This window comes from Panulirus ornatus, chromosome 4, assembly GCF_036320965.1.
Source record: "Panulirus ornatus isolate Po-2019 chromosome 4, ASM3632096v1, whole genome shotgun sequence".
NCBI lineage: Eukaryota > Metazoa > Arthropoda > Malacostraca > Decapoda > Palinuridae > Panulirus > Panulirus ornatus.
The window spans coordinates 84,459,784-84,472,755 of record NC_092227.1 but is presented as its reverse complement, the minus strand read 5'-3'; positions in this window follow the sequence as shown (position 1 = coordinate 84,472,755).

The window sequence follows — 12,972 nt, the reverse complement described above, 5'->3', positions numbered from 1 at the left end:
TTGCTTTGTCGCTGTCTCCCGCATTTGCGAGGTAGCGCAAGGAAACAGACAAAAGAAATGGCCCAACCCACCCCCATACACATGTATATACATACGTCCACACAGGCAAATATACATACCTGCACAGCTTTCCATGGTTTACCCCAGACGCTTCGCATGCCCTGATTCAATCCACTGACAGCACGTCAACCCTGGTATACCACATCGATCCAATTCACTCTATTCCTTGCCCTCCTTTCACCCTCCTGCATGTTCAGGCCCCGATCACACAAAATCTTTTTCACTCCATCTTTCCACCTCCAATTTGGTCTCCCACTTCTCCTCGTTCCCTCCACCTCCGACACATATATCCTCTTGGTCAATCTATCCTCACTCATTCTCTCCATGTGCCCAAACCATTTCAAAACACCCTCTTCTGCTCTCTCAACCACGCTCTTTTTATTTCCACACATCTCTCTTATCCTTACGTTACTTACTCGATCAAACCACCTCACACCACACATTGTCCTCAAACATCTCATTTCCAGCACATCCATCCTCCTGCGCACAACTCTATCCATAGCCCATGCCTCGCAACCATACAACATTGTTGGAACCACTATTCCTTCAAATATACCCATTTTTGCTTTCCGAGATAATGTTCTCGACTTCCACACATTCTTCAAGGCTCCCAGGATTATCGCCCCCTCCCCCACCCTATGATCCACTTCCGCTTCCATGGTTCCATCCACTGCCAGATCCACTCCCAGATATCTAAAACACTTTACTTCCTCCAGTTTTTCTCCATTCAAACTTACCTCCCAATTGACTTGACCCTCAACCCTACTGTACCTAATAACCTTGCTCTTATTCACATTTACTCTTAACTTTCTTCTTTCACACACTTTACCAAACTCAGTCACCAGCTTCTGCAGTTTCTCACATGATTCAGCCACCAGCGCTGTATCATCAGCGAACAAAAACTGACTCACTTCCCAAGCTCTCTCATCCCCAACAGACTTCATGCTTGCCCCTCTTTCCAAAACTCTTGCATTTACCTCCCTAACAACCCCATCCATAAACAAATTAAACAACCATAGAGACATCACACACCCCTGCCACAAACCTACATTCACTGAGAACCAATCACTTTCCTCTCTTCCTACACGTACACATGCCATACATCCTCGATAAAAACTTTTCACTGCTTCTAACAACTTGCCTCCCACACCATATATTCTTAATACCTTCCACAGAGCATCTCCATCAACTCTATTATATGCCTTCTCCAGATCCATAAATGCTACATACAAATCCATTTGCTTTTCTAAGTATTTCTCACATACATTCTTCAAAGCAAACACCTGATCCACACATCCTCTACCACTTCTGAAACCACACTGCTCTTCCCCAATCTGATGCTCTGTACATGCCTTCACCCTCTCAGTCAATACCCTCCCATATAATTTACCAGGAATACTCAACAAACTTATACATCTGTAATTTGAGCACTCACTCTTATCCCCTTTGCCTTTGTACAATGGCACTATGCACGCATTCCGCCAATCCTCAGGCACCTCACCATGAGTCATACATACATTAAATAACCTTACCAACCAGTCAATAAGACAGTCACCCCCTTTTTTAACAAATTCCACTGCAATACCATCCAAACCTGCTGCCTTGCCGGCTTTCATCTTCCGCAAAGCTTTTACTACCTCTTCTCTGTTTACCAAATCATTTTCCCTGACCCTCTCACTTTGCACACCACCTTGACCAAAGCACCCTATATCTGCCACTCTATCATCAAACACATTCAACAAACCTTCAAAATACTCACTCCATCTCCTTCTCACATCACCACTACTTGTTATCACCTCCCCATTTGCGCCCTTTACTGAAGTTCCCATTTGCTCCCTTGTCTTACGCACTTTATTTACCTCCTTCCAGAACATCTTTTTATTCTCCCTAAAATTTAATGATACTCTCTCACCCCAACTCTCATTTGACAGGCGTGCGAAAGAGAGACTTTTGGATGTTAATGTGCTGAGAGGTGCAACTGGAGGGATGTCTGATCATTATCTTGTGGAGGCTAAGGTGAAGATTTGTATGGGTTTTCAGAAAAGAAGAGTGAATGTTGGGGTGAGGAGGGTGGTGAGAGTAAGTGAGCTTGAGAAGGAGACCTGTGTGAGGAAGTACCAGGAGAGACTGAGTACAGAATGGAAAAAGGTGAGAACAATGGAAGTAAGGGGAGTGGGGGAGGAATGGGATGTATTTAGGGAATCAGTGATGGATTGCGCAAAAGATGCTTGTGGCATGAGAAGAGTGGGAGGTGGGTTCATTAGAAAGGGTAGTGAGTGGTGGGATGAAGAAGTAAGAGTATTAGTGAAAGAGAAGAGAGAGGCATTTGGACGATTTTTGCAGGGAAAAAATGCAATTGAGTGGGAGATGTATAAAAGAAAGAGACAGGAGGTAAAGAGAAAGGTGCAAGAGGTGAAAAAAAGGGCAAATGAGAGTTGGGGTGAGAGAGTATCATTAAATTTTAGGGAGAATAAAAAGATGTTCTGGAAGGAGGTAAATAAAGTGCGTAAGACAAGGGAGCAAATGGGAACTTCGGTGAAGGGCGCAAGTGGGGAGGTGATAACAAGTAGTGGTGATGTGAGAAGGAGATGGAGTGAGTATTTTGAAGGTTTGTTGAATGTGTTTGATGATAGAGTGGCAGATATAGGGTGTTTTGGTCGAGGTGGTGTGCAAAGTGAGAGGGTTAGGGAAAATGATTTGGTAAACAGAGAAGAGGTAGTGAAAGCTTTGCGGAAGATGAAAGCCGGCAAGGCAGCGGGTTTGGATGGTATTGCAGTGGAATTTATTATAAAAGGGGGTGACTGTATTGTTGACTGGTTGGTAAGGTTATTTAATGTATGTATGACTCATGGTGAGGTGCCTGAGGATTGGTGGAATGCGTGCATAGTGCCATTGTACAAAGGCAAAGGGGATAAGAGTGAGTGCTCAAATTACAGAGGTGTGGGTTTGTTGAGTATTCCTGGTAAATTATATGGGAGGGTATTGATTGAGAGGGTGAAGGCATGTACAGAGCATCAGATTGGGGAAGAGCAGTGTGGTTTCAGAAGTGGTAGAGGATGTGTGGATCAGGTGTTTGCTTTGAAGAATGTATGTGAGAAATACTTAGAAAAGCAAATGGATTTGTATGTAGCATTTATGGATCTGGAGAAGGCATATGATAGAGTTGATAGAGATGCTCTGTGGAAGGTATTAAGAATATATGATGTGGGAGGAAAGTTGTTAGAAGCAGTGAAAAGTTTTTATTGAGGATGTAAGGCATGTGTACGTGTAGGAAGAGAGGAAAGTGATTGGTTCTCAGTCAATGTAGGTTTGCGGCAGGGGTGTGTGATGTCTCCATGGTTGTTTAATTTGTTTATGGATGGGGTTGTTAGGGAGGTGAATGCAAGAGTTTTGGAAAGAGGGGCAAGTATGAAGTCTGTTGGGGATGAGAGAGCTTGGGAAGTGAGTCAGTTGTTGTTCGCTGATGATACAGCGCTGGTGGCTGATTCATGTGAGAAACTGCAGAAGCTGGTGACTGAGTTTGGAAAAGTGTGTGGAAGAAGAAAGTTAAGAGTAAATGTGAATAAGAGCAAGGTTATTAGGTACAGTAGGGTTGAGGGTCAAGTCAATTGGGAGGTGAGTTTGAATGGAGAAAAACTGGAGGAAGTGAAGTGTTTTAGATATCTGGGAGTGGATCTGGCAGCGGATGGAACCATGGAAGCGGAAGTGGATCATAGGGTGGGGGAGGGGGCGAAAATCCTGGGGGCCTTGAAGAATGTGTGGAAGTCAAGAACATTATCTCGGAAAGCAAAAATGGGTATGTTTGAAGGAATAGTGGTTCCAACAATGTTGTATGGTTGCGAGGCGTGGGCTATGGATAGAGTTGTGCGCAGGAGGATGGATGTGCTGGAAATGAGATTTTTGAGGACAGTGTGTGGTGTGAGGTGGTTTGATCGAGTGAGTAACGTAAGGGTAAGAGAGATGTGTGGAAATAAAAAGAGCGTGGTTGAGAGAGCAGAAGAGGGTGTTTTGAAGTGGTTTGGGCACATGGAGAGGATGAGTGAGGAAAGATTGACCAAGAGGATATATGTGTCGGAGGTGGAGGGAACAAGGAGAAGAGGGAGACCAAATTGGAGGTGGAAAGATGGAGTGAAAAAGATTTTGTGTGATCGGGGCCTGAACATGCAGGAGGGTGAAAGGAGGGCAAGGAATAGAGTGAATTGGAGCGATGTGGTATACCGGGGTTGACGTGCTGTCAGTGGATTGAAGCAGGGCATTTGAAGCGTCTGGGGTAAACCATGGAAAGCTGTGTAGGTATGTATATTTGCGTGTGTGGACGTATGTATATACATGTGTATGGGGGGGGGTTGGGCCATTTCTTTCGTCTGTTTCCTTGCGCTACCTCGCAAATGCGGGAGACAGCGACAAAGTATAATAATAAAATAATAATAATATATATATATTTTTTTTTTTTTTTTTTTTTTTTTTTTTTTTTTTTTCTGTCTCCCGCGTTTGCGAGGTAGCGCAAGGAAACAGACGAAAGAAATGGCCCAACCCACCCCCATACACATGCCTTGATTCAATCCACTGACAGTACATCAACCCCGGTATACCACATCGCTCCAATTCACTCTATTCTTTGCCCTCCTTTCACCCTCCTGCATGTTCAGGCCCCGATCACACAAAATCTTTTTCACTCCATCTTTCCACCTCCAATTTGGTCTCCCTCTTCTCCTCGTTCCCTCCACCTCCGACACATATATCCTCTTGGTCAATCTTTCCTCACTCATTCTCTCCATGTGCCCAAACCATTTCAAAACACCCTCTTCTGCTCTCTCAACCACAATCTTTTTATTTCCACACATCTCTCTTACCCTTACGTTACTTAATCAAACCACCTCACACCACACATTGTCCTCAAACATCTCATTTCCAGCACATCCATCCTCCTGCGCACAACTCTATCCATAGCCCACGCCTCGCAACCATACAACATTGTTGGAACCACTATTCCTTCAAACATACCCATTTTTGCTTTCCGAGATAATGTTCTCGACTTCCACACATTCTTCAAGGCTCCCAGAATTTTCGCCCCCTCCCCCACCCTATGATCCACTTCCACTTCCATGGTTCCATCCGCTGCCAGATCCACTCCCAGATATCTAAAACACTTCACTTCCTCCAGTTTTTCTCCATTCAAACTCACCTCCCAATTGACTTGACTCTCAACCCTACTGTACCTAATAACCTTGCTCTTATTCACATTTACTCTTAACTTTCTTCTTTCACACACTTTACCAAACTCAGTCACCAGCTTCTGCAGTTTCTCACATGAATCAGCCACCAGCGCTGTATCATCAGCGAACAACAACTGACTCACTTCCCAAGCTCTCTCATCCCCAACAGACTTCATACTTGCCCCTCTTTCCAAAACTCTTGCATTCACCTCCCTAACAACCCCATCCATAAACAAATTAAACAACCATGGAGACATCACACACCCCTGCCGCAAACCTACATTCACTGAGAACCAATCACTTTCCTCTCTTCCTACACGTACACATGCCTTACATCCTCGATAAAAACTTTTCACTGCTTCTAACAACTTGCCTCCCACACCATATATTCTTAATACCTTCCACAGAGCATCTCTATCAACTCTATCATATGCCTTCTCCAGATCCATAAATGCTACATACAAATCCATTTGCTTTTCTAAGTATTTCTCACATATATATATATATATATATATATATATATATATATATATATATATATTTATATTTGATGCACAAAAAACTATCAAAACCAGTATTTTTTTAAGTAAATTAAGAGTTAAGCATTCCTGGTTTAAGAAAATATATCATTTACTGGATTAGCCATCCATAAGTGTGTGACAGTGATTGGCATTGGCAGTGGTGGTTGCCTCAGACGTGGTAAGCCCCTAGAAAAAGCACCCGACCACCCTCCATGGTCACTGAGACCTCAAACCTTTGTTTAGATTACCACCTGTGGCTTGATGATGAGCAAGAAATGTGGTGAAAAATTGATTTTGTAGACTGACGTTCATATCACCCTGCTTGACAGTAAATAGATGACCAGTACATGAAAAGGATTAAGTGAAATAATTTGAAGTGGTTTGGTCATGTGGAGAGGATATGTAATAATAGTTTTGGTAAGAAAATGGGTTGGAACCAAGTAGAAGCAATTAAGGTGAAGACAACCAGTAAACTGGGAAGAAAAGGGGCAGGATTATACTAGGAATGGAAGAAGACTGAGTTATGTGTGAGGTGGCTGGAGTATGCCTGTGGTTTGGCATAATGGGATTGAGCAGCTTGGAGACTTTTCTATTGTGGCTATTCCCCTACCCTAAGGGAGGGGGGAGAGAAATTCAGAGGGATGCTAGGTATCTTAGATACAGATAGATGGATGGGACTTATTGACATGGATAAGTAGATACCCACTGGAAGCAGTGATACATTGTCACTGAAGGTGACTTATTGCTCACAGTATAATCACTTGCAGGCAGATTCCATTAACACCTGCAAAGATAGATGATATTAAAAATGTTTTACTGTATATAACCCTAGCATTCCTTCTGCAAGGCTGCACTATAATCAGACAAAGGAGAAAAAATGGACTCTATTGGAGTAAGTACTTCCTGTCAGCTGACAAATTTTCAGTAGTGTTGAAGGAAACTTTTTCATTCACAACGTATATAACCCTAGCATACCTTCTGCAAGGCTGCACTATAATCAGACAAAGGAGAAAAATGGACTCCATTGGAGTAAGTAGTTCCTGGTATTCCCTTTTGTCAGCTGACAAAATTACAGCTGTGTTGAAGGTAACTTTTTCATTCACAACATAACCACAAGCAGGTAGAGTGTAGTAAAACTTGCATGAATTATGTTATTAGGAAAGTGAAGTTCAAGAGGATGAATGTATTATAATATCAGGGTATTTGAATTGTAGGATAGGAAGTCGATCAGCAATAGTATACGTTTGGAAAGCCTGCATTATGGGTGAGAAATGGAAATTGTGAGAAGTAATTGGGAGTGAGCACTGAATATGATCTGTATATTGTGAATACTTATGTCATGAAAAATTTCCTGAAGTGCAGCTGGCATAGTGAAGGTTTGTATAAAGATTTTAATACAACATTCAAGTAGATGTAAAACAATTTTGATTTTGTACAAAAATACATGTTAGAATGCATAAATGTTGAAGACTGTTGTGCAAAGATGTTTGAATGGGGAATTGTTGGATGACTTTATCATACTTTAAAATGAAGTTATTCTTGATTTCCTTCATAGGTGAACAGGAGAGAGTTGTAAAAGAGAGGATAAGAAGCGTATTATTATAAAGCATTGATATTTGGTGTGAGATTCTGAGAAGTGATGATTTACAAGATATAAATGACTTCATGTGTGATTATATGAGGATGGAAAATTTTTTGAAGGTTGCAGGTAAATAATGGAATTATGAGGTCAGAAACACTAATGAATAAGAATATTGAAGTTCAAAAAATCATCATGAAATATAAGGCAATGAAGAATGTATGAATCATTGAGGCATTAGAAAATGATATATGAGGGAATATAAGAAAGGTAATTGAAAAGCTGTGGGATTGGTAAAAAAGTGAAGAAATAAAGTATGAAGATGGAAATTAAACCTGTATGTAGTTCATTATCTTGTGGAGGCTAAGGTGAAGATTTGTATGGGTTTTCAGAAAAAAAGAGTGAATGTTGGGGTGAAGAGGGTGGTGAGAGTAAGTGAGCTTGGGAAGGAGACTTGTGTGAGGAAGTACCAGGAGAGACTGAGTACAGAATGGAAAAAGGTGAGAACAATGGAAGTAAGGGGAGTGGGGGAGGAATGGGATGTATTTAGGGAATCAGTGATGGATTGCGCAAAAGATGCTTGTGGCATGAGAAGAGTGGGAGGTGGGTTGATTAGAAAGGGTAGTGAGTGGTGGGATGAAGAAGTAAGAGTATTAGTGAAAGAGAAGAGAGAGGCATTTGGACGATTTTTGCAGGGAAAAAATGCAGTTGAGTGGGAGACGTATAAAAGAAAGAGGCAGGAGGTCAAGAGAAAGGTGCAAGAGGTGAAAAAAAGGGCAAATGAGAGTTGGGGTGAGAGAGTATCATTAAATTTTAGGGAGAATAAAAAGATGTTCTGGAAGGAGGTAAATAAAGTGCGTAAGACTGCGTAAGACAAGGGAGCAAATGGGAACTTCAGTGAAGGGCGCAAATGGGGAGGTGATAACAAGTAGTGGTGATGTGAGAAGGAGATGGAGTGAGTATTTTGAAGGTTTGTTGAATGTGTTTGATGATAGAGTGGCAGATATAGGGTGTTGTGGTCGAGGTGGTGTGCAAAGTGAGAGGGTTAGGGAAAATGATTTGGTAAACAGAGAAGAGGTAGTAAAAGCTTTGCGGAAGATGAAAGCCGGCAAGGCAGCAGGTTTGGATGGTATTGCAGTGGAATTTATTAAAAAAGGGGGTGACTGTATTGTTGACTGGTTGGTAAGGTTATTTAATGTATGTATGACTCACGGTGAGGTGCCTGAGGATTGGCGGAATGCGTGCATAGTGCCATTGTACAAAGGCAAAGGGGATAAGAGTGAGTGCTCAAATTACAGAGGTATAAGTTTGTTGAGTATTCCTGGTAACTTATATGGGAGGGTATTGATTGAGAGGGTGAAGGCATGTACAGAGCATCAGATTGGGGAAGAGCAGTGTGGTTTCAGAAGTGGTAGAGGATGTGTGGATCAGGTGTTTGCTTTGAAGAATGTATGTGAGAAATACTTAGAAAAGCAAATGGATTTGTATGTAGCATTTATGGATCTGGAGAAGGCATATGATAGAGTTGATAGAGATGCTCTGTGGAAGGTATTAAGAATATATGGTGTGGGAGGCAAGTTGTTAGAAGCAGTGAAAAGTTTTTATCGAGGATGTAAGGCATGTGTACGCGTAGGAAGAGAGGAAAGTGATTGGTTCTCAGTGAATGTAGGTTTGCGGCAGGGGTGTGTGATGTCTCCATGGTTGTTTAATTTGTTTATGGATGGGGTTGTTAGGGAGGTGAATGCAAGAGTTTTGGAAAGAGGGGCAAGTATGAAGTCTGTTGGGGATGAGAGAGCTTGGGAAGTGAGTCAGTTGTTGTTTGCTGATGATACAGCGCTGGTGGCTGATTCATGTGAGAAACTGCAGAAGCTGGTGACTGAGTTTGGTAAAGTGTGTGAAAGAAGAAAGTTAAGAGTAAATGTGAATAAGAGCAAGGTTATTAAGTACAGTAGGGTTGAGGGTCAAGTCAATTGGGAGGTGAGTTTGAATGGAGAAAAACTGGAGGAAGTGAAGTGTTTTAGATATCTGGGAGTGGATCTGGCAGCGGATGGAACCATGGAAGCGGAGGTGGATCATAGGGTGGGGGAGGGGGCGAAAATTCTGGGAGCCTTGAAGAATGTGTGGAAGTCGAGAACATTATCTCGGAAAGCAAAAATGGGTATGTTTGAAGGAATAGTGGTTCCAACAATGTTGTATGGTTGCGAGGCGTGGGCTATGGATAGAGTTGTGCGCAGGAGGATGGATGTGCTGGAAATGAGATGTTTGAGGACAATGTGTGGTGTGAGGTGGTTTGATCGAGTAAGTAACGTAAGGGTAAGAGAGATGTGTGGAAATAAAAAGAGCGTGGTTGAGAGAGCAGAAGAGGGTGTTTTGAAATGGTTTGGGCACATGGAGAGAATGAGTGAGGAAAGATTGACTAAGAGGATATATGTGTCGGAGGTGGAGGGAACGAGGAGAAGAGGGAGACCAAATTGGAGGTGGAAAGATGGAGTGAAAAAGATTTTGTGTGATCGGGGCCTGAACATGCAGGAGGGTGAAAGGAGGGCAAGGAATAGAGTGAATTGGAGCGATGTGGTATACCGGGGTTGACGTGCTGTCAGTGGATTGAATCGGGGCATGTGAAGCGTCTGGGGTAAACCATGGAAAGCTGTGTAGGTATGTATATTTGCGTGTGTGGACGTATGTATATACCTGTGTATGGGGGTGGGTTGGGCCATTTCTTTCGTCTGTTTGCTTGCGCTACCTCGCAAACGCGGGAGACCGGCAAAAAAAAGAAAAAAAAAAAAAAAAAAGTTCACTGAAAATTAAAGTATGCTCTGGAATTGAATGAAGGTAGGCAAAGAAAAGAGATGAAGATTGAAGATTTCATATGAGTGTAAATGTAAATACAGAAGATTTGTTAGAAAAGGGTTCATTTAAGACCTCAAAGATGAAGTCAGAAAAAGATAAATATTTGTATGTTACTTTTAGCAAAATTGGGGAAAAGAATCAGAAGCTCAGTTGTGGGCAGTTTGCTAAATGGTTGGTTGGTTGGGCTTTGGGCCTATCAACTGACAGGGTCATTAAGGCGTCAATGTTACATCCACTAACTGAAAAATCTTTAACACCTTCTTTGGGTGTTAAAGATATTTCTAAGACCACACCTTCTCTCAATATGTATGTGGCCCATGATGGGTGCTAGAGAGCTTCTTTTAGTTAGAAGGATGAAGTGTAAGCCTATGTTGAGGTAAGCTGGTTAGAAAGGTGGTGCATCCCAAGCTTTTGAAAGATTATTTATTTATTTATAATTACCCCTGGATCTCTTTCTAAGAAAAGGGTCCTGGTGATACCCAGGACCTCTTTCCAGGAGCTCCCGTAGCTCTAAAGCTGCACTGCCTTTAGTAGCAGGAAACTGCTGGGACTGCATTGAGTGAACAGTTCTGTGACAAGAATGTACTACAATGTAACAGCCTTGACAAGGATGACTTTTCATATGTGGAGTTATCTCTTGCAGTCATAGTCCAGTAACACCAATGTATAAGTAAATGATGGATTTAAAGGATAGAATGCTATGTATTCTGTCTACATATCTCATGCCCATTCCTTTTAGGAACTCCTTCAGGTTGATGGCCACGACAAAAGTGTCTCTATAACTGTTGAACCCAGTGCTGCTGCTTAGTCTTTTGTGCCTCAACTTAACATGCCACTGGCAGAGGGCAACTCTAGTGCAGTGATTTCAGAAATGTATACTTAATGCCTAATGTTCCCACTTACTACTACTACCTAATGTGTCCACCTAATATTCCTGCCTACTACTTCCACGTAATGCTCCGAGCTGATGCTCCAACCTACTACCAGACATTACTGTCACAAATTTCTATAACACAGTGATAAACGATAACTTGCAATTGTGGACTAACACCCCTAGTAATTGTCTGTGGATAATATCCCCAAAAATTCAACTTATAGCATGGTATTTTTGGTGATCAGTAACCAATATGCCTTCCTCAATAATACATCAAGGAAGCTCACGTGTCTTCAGAGTGCCACAGGATTTGGTTCTTTGACCTAATCTTCTTGATCAATGTGAAGGACTTGCCTAAAGGTATGGAATCCTACATAAATATGTTTGCATATTCATGTTAAGTGGTAACAGAGATTCTTCGTAGAGGTCAATTAGGCTAGATTGCTTAAATTGTAGTGTGCATGTGTTTTTCAGTTTCCTCCATTTTCTAACTTCATGGTCCCAAATAGTTTCTGCTCTGTTTTATGTCATTTGGTAATGGTTCAAAGGTCATATGTACTTAGGAACATTTGATCATCTCTGTATTGTCAAATCCTGTAATATCCAAAGATAATTCCCTATTTTTTTTCTTAAATTTTAACTATGTTGTGTGTCTGCTTCTCTCTTCCCCTTTTGGGCACTGACAGTCATTATTGCTTTAATAAGCCTGTTCACCATGTGAAGTATCAAGTTTATGTGCAGAATTCTCTGACTAGTGTTTTAGGAGCTACCTTTGTATATTTATTTGAAGATGTGAAGATGCTCGTTAAGGAAAATGTCGGGAAGATTCTTCACTTACCCTCCTGCTTTGGATATAGTGAACTACAAGTAACAAAGAAAGTGAATGAGAAATGAAGTATTCCTTGCCAAGATTTCAGAAATGACAATATGTTTGTTGTGGCATGTTTTTGTTTATCTAGTAAGTGCCTGTTGTAGTTACGTGCCTTATATATATATATCTTTTAATGGTCATATGTACAGTTGCATTCTTTTCCTAAGATGATCACCTCATACTCGGCCCACCAATACCTTTAATACATCCTTTCAGTTTCTTAACCCTCTTAGGATTTCATTTTTGTCGATTCATTTGTAGGTAAGAACATTACTCGTTTCATAATTCATTATTATCCTTTTTATGCATGTCTTAGTGAAGCAAGTGTTTATGGCGTAAATGCGATGATTTTAGTCTGTGGCTTCAGTCTGTTTGCAACTATTATTATAATCGATCCTGCCCCCTTTGCAAATTCTTACATAAGGTCACCCTCTTTCCCACACTTCAACACTTATTTGAAAAGATTTAAGGAACAACTTTCATGGTATAAAAGTGGTCGATGAATGGAATAAGCCTCATTAAGATATAATTGATGCGGAAAATAGATTGATTAAGATATGGTTGATGCAGACAGCATGAAGTAATATAAGAAATTGTATGTTGGGGAAAATTTAAGAGACGTGGCCCAACATGTATAAAACTTGCCCTTCAGTGCTAATGGGTAATTACACACGCTTGTCCTTTAACTACGTTGCTTAGGAATGTCAATAAGGCAAGTGATCAGCATTTATTCGTACAGCTTTACGTATTTCATATTTTTGATTTCTGAAGTCAGTGAATTTTACTTTTTTTTTTAAGTGTTTATTGTAGAAAATTTATTGACTATAAAAGAGCGTGAACTTTAAACTTTTGAAAACCATATAATAATGGAATTTTAAAGTTCAGGTTATTTAAAAGAAAGCAGAGCAGTTCCGTGCATAAGATGATATCCATAAAATATCCATCAATTAGAGTCATGCCATATATGGGTTCAATTTCTGTTAGGGGAAATGTTTTAGATT